Consider the following 14,460-nt stretch of genomic DNA (forward strand, 5'->3'; position numbering starts at 1 on the left):
GAGAGACACAGAGAGGGATAATTTGCTTTTCCTGTAAAATCACTGTTGCACTCTAGTTAAAAATACAAACTGAGTGAGACTAACACTAGCTGGTGTTCAACATAAAGACAGCGGTGCAGTGAGGGAATTAAACATCAAAATGTGAACTTCTGCAAAAAAATGGATTAACATTTGGTTATTTGGACCTAATGGTTACAGAAAAGGAGAGACCAGACATTCGGAGGAAAGGTCCAATTAGCCATTTTTTGTAGAGAATGTAATTCTAGCTTCTATTCAACAAATCAGAGTAAAATTGGACTCAATCTGAATGTAGTTCTGATCTGGGATTTAATTCATTTCTCCATTATTCATATTTTTTCTTTAATCTGAAAGAATAACATGTGTAACAGTAACAGAGCAAGAGAGTGCTGCGGGAGCCTGTCCAGTTTATTAATACTGCAGAAGGGGTAAAATACATATTATTTGTCACAGAATTCAGCAGCTCACTGGGAAAGTTACACATGGTACAGATGGAGGAGCAAAAAGATGGAAAGTGATTTTACACTTTAATTTGGAGCAATGCCTTTTTATCTCCACAAGGTTTAGTTTTACATTTAACTTAATGAGCTCTTTATCCTAAACAAACTTCAGGCACAAACCATGGCTTTACAGAGAAAACAAGTATTTATTATTCATTCAATAGAAAAAAATGACATTAGAATTTAAACTTCATCTTGGTTTTATGCCCGATTTAGAATTGCTTTCGCAAAAATTAAACAACACATTCTCAATTCTCAAAATGCATAACCGTTTGGAAATCAAATGTTTATCTTAGACTAAGCCCATAACGAAAGTTTTAGACTTGCCGGGAAGATTCCAGGTATTTTGATGGATACCGTTGTAATGTAGCGTGACTTTCTCTAGTAGACAGGTCATCTGCTTCACAGGCAATTTGTAAACCTGCATCGAGGCATCAAGCTGGGAGGTAGCGAGTAGTCAGGAAGATTCAAGGTGAGGTGGTGCTGTCAGGAAGCGAAAGGTGAGCTTGGAGCAGTTATGGTGGATCTGCTTCTCTCTCCACTCAACTTCTGCCCAGATTTTTAAGACCGTTTTTACAGAGAATCACACCTCTGGGACAGTGGCTTCTCAACAATAGGTTCCTCCAAATACAACCCACGATTGATTGACACTTCACTTGTTTTCTCTCAGTGTCCACAACGTAACCAAGTTAATTCGGCAGGAGTTCAAACGACCTCTCGCCCCCCTGGAATCGTTCTTGTTGCTATGGTGATCTATCCTCGGCTGTGTGATCTTTTTACAATGTGTCATTAACAATCTTTCAACAGCGCTTCCACCTTTTAATCGTCCTTTTCCTTCAGACATGCTGAAGCCGATTCAATCTCAGGTTTTCGTTCATCAGATGAATGTTTACTGCACAGAACAGCTGGGAGACTCCTGCAGTAAGTAATGGTCAGGGTCAGGTTCACAAGACTGAGTGACTTTAATGTGCAGCCTCCAGGCATCACCTTTAGAAATGTCAAAATTAAATCCACACGAGTGTTACCCCAGAACAAACATGAACTGTCTGGCCTGCTTCATCTGCTGCTGTTCTGCTGGTCAGCACTCTCACACACTCCAGGCTGATTACACAGTTTGTGTTTGTCCGTCTTTCAATATGTCTGTTCTCTGTTTATGTCGTTTGTCTCTATTTATTTTCTGTGTGTTATTCTATCTTGTTATTTCCACTTCTATTCCATCAATTTGTAATTCGTTGTCAGTCTCTCTCTCTCGTTCCATCCATGTCTGCTTGCTCTCTCTCATTATATACATATATACATATATGCTTTCTTTCACTTTCTTTCTCTCTTTATTTTTTCTCTCCTGTCAAACAAACTCACTTTATTTATCTCCAGCTCTGTGTACCTCTGTCTCTACCCCTCTTTGTTTCCATCTCTCTCTCTTTGTCACAGACCCTCTCGCCTTTATGTGAACCTGTTTTAATTTTCTGCGCTATTTAATCATTATATTTCTTTTGCCCTGTGTTCTCTGTCTCTGTCCACTCCTCTCTCCGCCTCTCTCTCCTTCTGTCTTTCTCTGTCTCCCTCCTTGTCTTTCTGTCTTTCTTACTCTCTCTGTCCCAATATCTCCCTGTCTTTCTCTCTGATCTCTCTCACGCTCTCCCTGTGTCACTCTTTGCCTCTCTCTCTCTCTTTCTCGCTCTCACTTTCTGTCTCTCCCTCGCTCTTTATATCACTATATCGCTCTCTCACACTCTTTATCGCAGTAAGTTCCTCTCTGTCTCTATGTCAGTCACTCTCCCCTCTCTCTCTCCCTCTCTGTATTTCGGCCTCTCTCAATCTCTCTCCCTCTTTCTCAAACTCTATGAATTTCTCTCTCTCGCTCCTTCTCTCCCTCCCCCTCTCCCCCTCTCTCTCCCTCTCTCCCCCTGCACCCATTCTGATCTGGCCCAAAGCAGCTACTTTGACTCCCAGCTTTGCACATTTTGCTGGATCACCATTTAGTTGAAGTCCAGCTGGGCTCTTTAGGACTGCCATTTCGAGCAAAATGCATGTGTCGTCTGCAGAATAAATCCTGCCTCAATTGGTCAGATTTTCAATAAAATATAACATCAGAACCATATTTCAGATCATTTAATGGCTCTGAGCTGCTAATATAAAATGTACTTTCCGTCCCCTGGGAAGTGTAGGGGATGGAGAATGAAATGGGATTCAGTTCTAGTGCTTGAAACCCTTCAGCTCTTTCAATTATTTCACTAATTTAACAAATAGATTTATTGGGTATTTCACCGCGTTCTTCAGCTCCTCTCTGAATTTAGTCTGGGTCAGGACATAAATACACGTGTTTGTGCAGGAACTGAGAAGCTGCAGCATTCCTGCTGTCTGTTGTGTGATATAACCAGGGTCAGCGGTGGAGTAATAAGACCAAATGTCTGCAATTCGCAGATAAATGAAAAATACAACCCGTATCAGCCACAACAGTATAAAACTGCCCGATATACTGAAGAGTAAAATGATGGATTTCTTTCGGTTCTCCATCTCTGGATCACTCTGATTCTCTCCATTGCTGCGGCCCCGGAGTCCCCTGCGGACTCGACTGGACATTAAAATACGCCTGACCGTCAGAACATTGAGCAGCAAAATCAGACAGAACGGGACACAAGGGGTTAAAATTAGGTGAAAGATGTCAAATGCGGCCCATGCGGGGGAAGTACTGAACCTCGGTTTAGTCACACAAAACCAGGGAACATTATCAATTATATAGTCAGGTTCATATGTAAAGTACCAGGGGACACTCTCCAAACAGCCCAGCACACTCACTGTTCCCAGAACCACAGCCGCCGTTCTCTCGGTGCAATATTTAGTTTTCAGCTTCTCACAACAAATGGCCACAAATCGATCAAAGGTGAAAGTGACTGTGAACCAGACAGAAACATTCGTGGCTGCTTCACTCAAGGAGGAAATAAAACTACACACGGGAGTAATGAACAGGAATGAACCTGGGAAATAAATCGCACCAATCCAATTCAATATTACACCAATGATAACGACCAGGAGATCGGCCACTGCCATTCCCACCAGGTAGCGACTGATACATTTGGAGAGACCGCACTTTCCTCGGGACAGGATCACAATCGCCACCAAGTTAACTGTAAGAGAAAAGGAAGCAGAGAAATTACTGATCAGACCTGGAGCCAAAGCAGCAGATTGAGAGGATCTGAGGTGAAATTTCCAGCTTTGTTGCTGCATCGAAGGGTGGAAAGTGATTGATTGACCTGGGCAGCGCTTTCGGGCAGAGAGATATTTTTAAACACAATGATCAATAATGAATTGGGAGATTGATACAGAAAGTGAATAAAGTGAGCGCTGGATCCACTGGAAGGGCTGAGTGAGGGCGCAGTGCCGGTGGAGAAGGGAGAAGGGGTTTTACACACCGGGAATCCAGCGGATTAAAGCCGGATTTGGGCTCCAGACTGACGGGAAAGAGAGGGAAGGGTCAGGAAGGTGAGGGGACAAAGAGAGGTACATTTAGTTTGTTGCTCTGGTTTAAGAGAGCTGACAGGGGCTGGCACTAAACGGGAAAGGCGGCTGAGGACCGTCCCAGTGAGACACATTGGGAGGTCGACAAGGAAAAGGACATGTCAGAGCTGGAGGGGAGTCAGGAGCAGATAATTTGGGAACTTGCACGAACTGAAGTAAGGGAAGAAGAGACAGAGGATTCAAAGCAGTGAGAGGAGAGGCTGTGAATTACAGGGCGAGAAAGCAGCAGAGTGTGAGAGGAAATCTAATCTCTAGGTCCCAAGAACACAATCCAACTAATGCATTCAACGGTTCATTTCTGTGGTTATTGGTGTCAGGCAACCTGTGTTGGGTATTAATTATATCAAACTTGTTGTTTATTTAATTCAGCCGAGCTTCTAAAACACAGAATCCTCATAATTCATCACGATAAATAAATTGCTAATTCTACTCTTCAAGTAAATTGTAATTATATTTAGTCATTCCGATCAAGACATTTCTGATTATATTTTTTTCAGCAAATTTTAATTATGTTTAGTGTTAAGTTGGAAAACAAAGAACATTCACAAAAACAGACTGAGGACCTGACAGGGATATAAACATGAGGAGCGAGTCCCACAATAAAAACTCACCCAATATGACCACATCATAATAACAGCTTCAAATCACATTTTCTATATTTAATTGTACTGGAAGTTTCAGCAGTTCATTCTGATGAATTATTCACACCACAGCCTCTCGCTTTCCCTCTCAGTCGCCCTCTCTATCACGCACTCTACTCTCTTTCTCAAGTCCATTTTCATATCCGATTAAATCCTATCATCCTTTGCCTGCATTCTGTTCACCAGCCCCGTGTTCCACCGATCCTATTCTCAGTCTCATTTTGTTAAATAGTGAAGCCTCTGTGGAATAGTTTAATGTTTCTACAGATCACCCAATTCTCCACCTGTTCACCGACACTGTTCACTTCATCTTCAAATCAAGGAATAAACAGAATCGAATGCCTCTCCCAGGCAGATCTCACAATAATTGAGATTCCTTCTCCTGTAATTATAAAGTAAAGTGATAGATGGCGGGATTGTTCAATTAACAAAACGCCAAAATCACACGGATAATCGACAGATACATAGAAGGGCTCCTGATTCCAACAGATACGGTGCAAATTGAGATAACATAACAACCACACTTTTCATTTAACAGTGAAGTCCAGTGACAGTCAGTGAATTCATCCACAGTGAAGCAGAGAAGGAGATGTGAAAGAGTCAGCAGTAAATTCAGATCAGTAACCAAACATCTGAAGCGGCGTCAGATACACACATAATGAAATAATATTTCATAACAGTGATCACCAATAAATACATTGAAATTTCAGTTGAATTGAAGCATGTTATTGGGGAGGGAGGACACTGCACTGCCTCCTTGTAACACTGAGACCGTGAGCTGTCTCATTATTAATCACTGAAAACACATTGATGAAAACATATTCCAGGACAGGTTAGTTCCACAAGAAACTGTTAACAGCTCCTGATGGTCTGAAACCAACTCTTAGCCCAAACACCTGATTGCAATACATTCAGTACAGAGAATAATCCAGTAACAATGTCAGCTTTGTATATATAAAGTCATTACAGATATAATGTAACTCCTACAAGATCGAACATTTGGAAGCTAAGGACGTACCATTATTCAACACAACATTCAGTACAGAGAATAATCCAGTAACAATGCCAGGGTTGGATATAAAAGGGTCATTATGGATACAATGCAGCTCTGACAAGACCGAAAGAGCAGAGACTTAACATATTCCATCATTCAACCGATAGAACAGGTGACTGTGTTGAACATGGTAGGAGAAAAAAATCATGTACCAAGTACAGCAGCGGAGTCAACTCTGATTTACGTCATTAACAGCTGAGATAACGGCATACCTGGAACTCCAACCGCTGCAAGAACAGGAAAATAAATATCTTGTACCAGAAATATTACTGGATATCCCATTTCTGTGAGAAGCACTGACTTCTGTTGGCCTGGAAACCACAGCTTCGGCAGACACTCTGAGCTGATCCATTCCAACAAGCCCTGATTTATACAGGGGAGAAGTCTCCACTGACACGGTTATACTCCTGATCATTGCTATTAGTTACAGTCAGTTTAACAAACACATTACATCAGCAGCTTTGACTCCGCTGTAAATAATGTGGTGAATAAAACACAAAAATCTCTAAGTCCACGATATTACTTAATCAGACCTCTCTCAGGAATAAAGTTTAAATCTGTTCTCATACAGGACTGATCCAATAATAATAAACGGCTTCATTTACAGCTTTTATATAACTATATTGACCATGTTCACTCCTGGTGTTTCATTTATAATTTAGACAGATGTCTGCGCAGTGTGCACTGAATCCAGGGACACAAGCAGACCCGTTTCACTCTGTTCCTGCAGTTTCCAGTTAAAATATGAATTTTGAGTCTCTGACACGGGGACAGTTAAAGGGCAGGTTGAGGATTGCAGCCTAGAAATGACTGTGGGTGATATTTGGGGACGGACACTGAACGTGTCCCATTGACATTCCTCTCTCCGCTATTTTACTGCAGATGTTTACCCGTTTATTCTACATTGGTTAACGACTCCAGTAAAATTGGTCCCGTGTAAAACCGAGCTGAGCTCATGACCCTTTTTGACCTCCATCACAAAGGCCCCGTAATTCCCTCACCCGCCTCCATTCCTTCCTCAGCCCATTGCCATTGAAACCCTCATCAATGCCTCTGTCCCCTCCAGACTCCATTCCTCCAATGCACTCCTGACCGGCCACCCAACCTCCACCTTCCATAAACGTGAGCTCGTCCAAAAGTCTTGTCCGTGTCCAACCAGCACCAGGTCCTGCTCGGACTCACTGACCCTCACTAGCTCCCAGTTACATATTCAATAAATTTAAAATTCTCATCCTTGGGTTTAAAACCCTCCCCATTTCCACACCTACAGACAACCCACCCGTCACCATCTCATTCATCGGACACTGGCCTCTTTTGCTGGGACTACCCTCTCTTGGTTCCACTCACCTATCTGATCAGAGCCAGGAGAAGCTTCTCTTCCCACCCTATCACCGTTATCTCTGATGTTTCTAAAGGTTCAATCCTTGGCTCCCTCCTCTTCCTCATCCATATGCTGCCCTTTGGTGACACAGTCCACAGACACGGACCAGCTTTCAGATGGACGCTGACGAAACCACCGCCTTTCTTGACCCTTCCAATATCTTTGTGTTGTCAGGTCCACATTCTGTTTTAGATCAGCCACCAGTTCCTCCAGTTAAAAATTGAGATGTCATGATCTTTGGCCCCACAATCTCCACATCCTTGCCAGGGATTCCATCCTCACCCCTGGTTTTTTGATTGGTGAGTCACTCACCAATCACTCAAGCCCTTACTGACTTGCTTTGGATTCCAATCTCCTCAGCCTTTAGTTTATTTTTATTCTTTCTCACACTTGAATCCATCAGTGTCTCACCCCTCCCTATCTCTATAAACTACCAGTTCCGACAGCCCCTCCCAAACATTCTGCTCCTCCCCCTCTGGCCGCTTGTGCATCTGGAGTCCATTTGTCCCACTTCTGACAGGCGTGCCTTCAGCCATATCCACGCTCCTGATTGCCCTCCCTAAGCCCCTCCATCTCCATTCCTCCTTTCACGTGTCAGACGTGGCTCAGTGGTTGCAGTCTCACCTGTGAGATAGAAGTCTGTGCATTGAAGTCTAATTCCAGAGACTTGAACATATAATCCCGGCTGACACTGCAGTGCAGTCCTGAGGGAGCACTCGACTATCGGAGGGTCACTACTGAGGGAGCACATTACTCTCTGAGTGTCAGTACTGAGGGACTGGCGCACTGCTGGATGGTCAGTGCTAAAAGAGTGCAGTACTGTCGGACGGGCAGTACTCTGGGAGCGCTGTACTGTTGAAGGTGCCGACGGTAGGATACTTTCAGCCGAGGGCCCATCTGCCCTCTCAGGTCGATGTAAAAGATCCCACAGCAATATTCGAAAAAGAGCAGGGGAGTTCCTTCCAGTGTCCTGGCCAATATTTACCCTTCAACCAATGTTTACAAAACCGACTTTCTGGCCATTGATCTCATTGCAGTGTGTGGGAGCTTGATGTGCGCAAATTGGCTGCCACGTTTCCTACATTAACACAGCGACTACACTTAACAATGCACTTCATTGATTGTTTCGGGACGTCCCGAGGTCAAGAACGGCACTATTTCAAAGCAAGTTCTTTCCTTCTTTCAGACCTTCCAAGAAACCCATCTCTCGCTCCAAGCTTTTGCCGTCCTTCCTACTATTTCCTTCCTTGGTCAGGGGTCGTCGAAATTCTACTCTTGAAAACCAATCATATCCCCTCCAACTCTCCATTTACTTCTCCTCCTTTTACATCCTCCCTAAACCCACTCTTTGACCAAGGTTTTCGCCAGTCCTCCTGACATCTTCTTATTCCTTTTACTTCTCCGTGAATCCGCTTGGGAATGTTTATTCCATTAAAGGCAGTCTGGGAATGCAAGTTGTTGTTAACTTTCATTGGAATGTGTTCATTAGTTGTCCACTGTCTGAGCAAAAGTAGTTTCTGGGATCATATTCTTGTACCAGAAAGAGATTTATATCAGACACAGACTTGCTCACATAAATAAACATTGGAAACTGCTCGTGGACACCGTTTTGTTCGAACAACATAACTTGGTTTATGTTCAGGCATCGCATTGAAATCGGTTTGTACAACCGTGAGGGATCCTTTAGGGGATCCTTGATCTAATAGGAGACAAGCAACACTGACTAGGATGTAGATTTATTAGTTATTTGTCTTTTTACTCTTTGATTATAACCCGTTTTACTGCTCCCTGGGACTGATGATTATGATGAAGATTTATGAGTTATTCTGTTCGGTTAAACCACATAGTTCCAGAGCAGTTTCGGTGTCCCATTATAGAAACAACATTAAAGCCATAGGGAGAGCACAATGTAGATTCACTCGAATGAGGCCAGGGAAGAGAAACTTATTTGGAAAGACTTGAAAAAACAGGATTATTTCCATGGGAATAGAAAAGACGAGACTTAATCTTAAACAAAAACAGGCCATTCGGCCCAACTGTTCCATTCCGGTGTTTATGCTCCACACGAGCCTCCTCCTGACTTCATCTAACTCTTTCAGAATATCCTTCTGTTCCTCTCTCCCTCGTGTACTTTTTCCAGCTTCCCCTTAAATACATCTCCACTATTCGCCTCAAGTCATCCAGGTAGGAGCAAGATCCAAAATTCCATCCACTCTCATGGTTAAAAAGTTTCTCCTGAATTCCTTATTGGGTTTCTTAGTGACTATTTTATATTGATGACCCCAAGTTTTGGACGCCCCACAAGTGGAAACATCTTCCCTACCTCTAACATATCAAACCCCTTCCTAATTGTAAAGACCTCTATTAGGGCACTCCTCAGCCTTCTCTTCTCTAGAATAAAAATACCCAGCCTGTTCAGTCTTTCCTGATATTTATAACCTCTCAGTTCTGGTATCATTCCAGTGAATCATTTTTTGCACCTTCTCCAGTGACCGTGTATCGTTTTTATAATATGGAGACCAGAACTGTTCACAGACCTGAAATGTTAACACTGTCTCTCTCTCCACAGAGGCTGCCTGACATGTTGTGTGTGTCCAGCATTATCTGATTTAATTACATTTCACATAGACTGGTCTAACCAAGCTCCTGTACAAGTTCAACATAATATCTCTGCTTTTCAATTCTATTCCTCGAGAAATGTTTGCATTTTTATGGCCTTCGCCCCTCAGTATGATAGCCAGCTTGCCCCACAATAAGATGGCCGCATTGCACCTCAGTATGATGGCCGCCTTGCCCCTCAGTAAGATGGCCGCATTGCCCCACAGTATGATGGCCGCCTTGCCCCTCAGTGAGCCTTGCTGGCAGACATTATGTTTTCAGTTCAGGGAGGGAATGAATGGTTCCCTGTTACCCACTGTGTACTGTACATGTCCAGGAGCTGTCACTGTTCCATACATGGGCCGTAAAGTACCGAGAAGGCGAGACACACTGAGAGGGGCATTTTGTTGAAATGTAAAGGCACTGATTTTTTTACAGGTGTATGTCTCAATTTTGTGTTTATTCAGGGCCACCATTTTGTGTCAACACAGCAGTGGGACATTTATTACAGAGTACCACTCCTCACTGGGAAAGAAACACACTGTACAGAGGACAGGAAATATAAAGTGAAACACAGATACAGTTCTGAATGGAGATCAGAAATTGCACAGATAAAACACAGGTGCAGATCTCGTTGTTATGTTTAATAACTGTTTTTTTATTCGTCCATAGGATGTGGGTGTCGTTGGCAAGGCTAGCATTCATTGCCCATCCCTAATTGCCCTTTAGAAGTTGGTGCTGACCTGGCTTCTTGAACCGCTGCAGTCCGTGTGGTGACGGTTCTCCCACAGTGCTGTTAGGAAGGGAGTTTCAGGATTTTGACCCAGCGACGATGAAGTAACGGCGATATATTTCCAAGTCAGGATGGTGTGTGACTTGGAGGGGAACGTGCAGGTGGTGTTGTTCCCAAGTGCCTGCTGCTCTTGTCCTTCTCGGTGGTAGAGATCGTGGGTTTGGGAGGTGCTGTTGAAGAAGCCTTGGCGAGTTGCTGCAGTGCATCCTGCAGATGGTACACACTGCAGTCACTGTGCGCCGATGGTGAAGGGAGTGAATGTTTAGGGTGGTGGATGGGGTGCCAATGAAGCGGGCTGTTTTGTCATGGATGATGTCGAGCTTCTTGAGATTTATTGCTGCTGTACTCATCCAGGCAAGTGGAGAGTATTCCATCACTCTCCTGACTTGTGCCTTGTAGATGGTGGAAAGGCTTTGGGGAGTCAGGAGGTGAGTCACTCTCCGCAGAATACCCAGCCTCTGACCTGCTCTTGTAGCCACAGTATTTATATGGCTGGTCCAGTTAAGTTTCTGGTCAATGGTGAACCCCACGATGTTGATGGTGGGGGATTCGGCGATTGAATGTCAAGGGGAGGTGGTTAGACTCTCTTGTTGGAGATGGTCATTGCCTGGCACTTGTCTGGTGCAAATGTAACTTGCCGCTTTTCAGCCGAAGTCTGTCGGTTATTCCGGTTTTAGTGCATTCGGGCATGGACTGCTTTTTTTTCTGAGGGGTTGCGAACGGAACTGAACACTGTGCAATCATTAGCGAACATCCCCATTTCTGACCTTATGATGGAGGGCAGGTCATTGATGAAACATCTGAAGATGGTTGGGCCTGGGACACTGCCCTGAGGAACTCCTGCAGCAATATCATAGGGCTGAGATGATTGGCCTCCAACAACCACTACCATCTTCCTTTTTGCGAGGTATGACTCCAGCCACTGGAGAGTTTTCCCCTTAATTCACATTGACTTAAATTTTACTCGGGCTCCTTCGTGCCACAGTCGGTCAAATGCTGCCTTGATAGCAAGGGCAGTCACTCTCACCTCACCTCTGGAATTAAGCTTTTTTTTCCATGTTTAGACCGAGGCTGTGATGAGGTCTGGAGCCGAGTGGTCCTGGCGGAACCCAAACTGAGCATCGGTGAGCAGGTTATTGGTGAGTAAGTGCCGCTTGCTAGCACTGTCGATGATACCTTCCGTCACTTTGCTCATGATTGACAGTGGACTGATGGGGCGGTAATTGTCCGGATTGGATTTGACCTCCATTTTGTGGACTGGACATACCGAGGCAATTTTCCACATTGTCGGGTAGATGTCAGTGTTGTTGCTGTATATGAACAATTTGGCTGGAGGTGCGGCTAGTTCTGGAGCACAAGTCCTCAGCACTGCAGCAGGGATGTTGTCGGGGCCCATAGCCTTTGTTGTATCCAGTGCTCTCCGCCGTTTCTTGATATCATGTGGAATGAATCGAATTGTCTGAAGACTGGCTTCTGTGATGGTGGGAATATCGGGAACACGCCGAGATGGATCATCCACTCGGCAATTCTGGCTGAAGATGGTTGCAAACGCTTCAGCCGTGTATTTTGCGCTTCTATTTTATCTATTGAATAAACGTTTCTCAAAACTAAATCGCAGATCCTCCAATCTGCATGTCAGACCCGACCAATCTTCGGATCTGAGTTTGAACCAGTAGATTTTTCTGTTTCTGAAACGTTGCAGAAACAGTACCAAGGCCCTTATCAAATTCACACATGACATCCCATGTGACTATGACCGTGGTAAACTGTCCCTCCTCATCCTTCTCGACCTGTCTGCAGCCTTTTACACGATAGAACACACCACCCACCTCCAACGCCTCTCGTCCATCGCCCAGCTGGGTGGGAATGCGCTGGCCTGGTTCCATTCTTATCGATCCAGTTATAGGCAGAGAATCGCCGGCAATGACTTCTCTTCGCACACCCGCACCGTTACCTCTGGAGTCCCCCAAGGATCTATCCTTGGCCCCCTCCTAGTTCTCATCTACATGCTGCCCCTCGGAGACATCATCTGAAAACACAACGTCAGATTCCACATGTACAGTGACAACACACAGCTCTTGGAGCAAGATGGGAGGATCCAGTTGTCGTAGTTCACGTAGGAACCAACGACATCGGTAGGTCAACGAAAGAGGTTCTGCTGAGGGAGCTTGAGGAGCGAGGGTCCAAATTAATAAGCAAAACCTCAAAGGTAATCAGGTCTGGATTACTACCTGAGCCACAAGCAAATTGGCATCGGGTCAAACAGATCATGGAGTAAATGCATGGTGTGGCAGACAGGGGTTTCGATTCATGGCGAAAAGTCAAGGCCATAGAGCAGTGTAGGAATTTGGGTAAAGATAGCTATAGTGTGTCAGGGAGGTACAGAGAGTTTAATGGTAATAGTGCATCAGTGAATAAGGTCAAATCAGTGGAAAAGAGCAAAAAATTAAAACAAAAAGTGGTTCATCTGAATGCATGAAGTATTTTGTAACAAGATAGACAAATCAATGGCACAAATAGAGATAAATAGGTTTGATTTAGTTGTCATTACTGAAAAGTGGTTGCAAGGAGACCAGGGGTGGGAACAAAGTATTACAGGGTACATGATTTTTGGAAAAGACAGACAAAATGGAAAAGGAGCGGGCGTAACCCTGTTAATAAAGGACGAGATAAAGACAGTAGTGAGAAAGGATCTTGGCTCGGGAGATCAGGAAGTAGAATCAGTATGGGTGGAAATAAAAAGTAACAAGGGGCAGAAAACACTGTGGGAGTAGTTTATAGGCCCACTAATAGTAGTTATACTGTTGGACAGAGTATTAATGAAGAAATAAGAGGAGCTTGTAACAAAGGTATTGCAATAATCGTGGGGGACTTTAATCTTCATATAGAGTGTGCAAATCAAATTGGCAAAAGTAGTTTGGAGGACGGGTTCATGGAATGCATTCGAGAACGTTTCCTAGAACGATGCTACATGGAACCAACCATGGAACGGGCTATTTAAGATCTTGTCTTGTGTAATGACACAGGATTAATTAATAATCGCACAGTAAGGGATCCTCCAGGGAAGAGTGATCATAATATGATAGAATATCACATTGAGTTCTAGAGTGACGCATTTGAGTCCAAAACTAGAGTCTTCAACTTCATCAAAGCCAATCACATAGTTATGATGGGCGAGTTGGCTTAGGTTGATTGGGAAACTAGATTAAGAGATGTGATGGTAGATAAGCAATGGCAATCATTCCAAGAAATGTGCAGGAAGGGTGCAGTTGGAGTAAAATGCGGGGAATGTGAGATTATTCGCTTTGGTTGGAAGAATAGAGCAATTGAATATTTTTTGAAATGGTGAGAAACATTAAATGTTGGTGCTCAGAGGGATTTGTGTTTCCTTGTTCAAGAAACATGGTTCTTGCGTTTGGGGGTTGGGACTAATATATTGGCATGGACAGAGGATTGTTTAACGGAAAGAAAACAGAGATTAGGAATGAGCGGGTCATTTTCAGGTTGTTCGGCTGTAACTAGTGGAGTGCTGCAAGGATCAGTGCTTGGGCCTCAGCTTTTTACAATCTATTTTAATGACTTAGATGAAGGGACCGAGTATAATGTATCCAAGTTCGCTGATGGTACAAAGTTAATTTGGAAAGCAAGCTCTGAGGAGGACACAAATTGTCTGCAAAGGGATACGGACAGGTTAGTTGAATGGGCAAGAAGGTGGCAGATGAAAATTAATGTGGGGAAATGTGAAGTTATTCACTATGGTAGGAAGAATAGAAAAACGATTCTTTTTATATATGATAAGAAATCACGAAATGTTGTGTTCAGAGAGATCTGGGTGTCTTCATGCGAGAAACACAAGACGTTATCATGCCGGTACAGCAAGCATTTCGGAAGGCGAATGGCATTCTACCTTGTATTGCAAGGGGGTTGGAGGACAAGAGTAAGGAAGTCTTCCGACA

This window comes from Heptranchias perlo, unplaced genomic scaffold, assembly GCF_035084215.1.
Source record: "Heptranchias perlo isolate sHepPer1 unplaced genomic scaffold, sHepPer1.hap1 HAP1_SCAFFOLD_52, whole genome shotgun sequence".
Lineage (NCBI taxonomy): Eukaryota > Metazoa > Chordata > Chondrichthyes > Hexanchiformes > Hexanchidae > Heptranchias > Heptranchias perlo.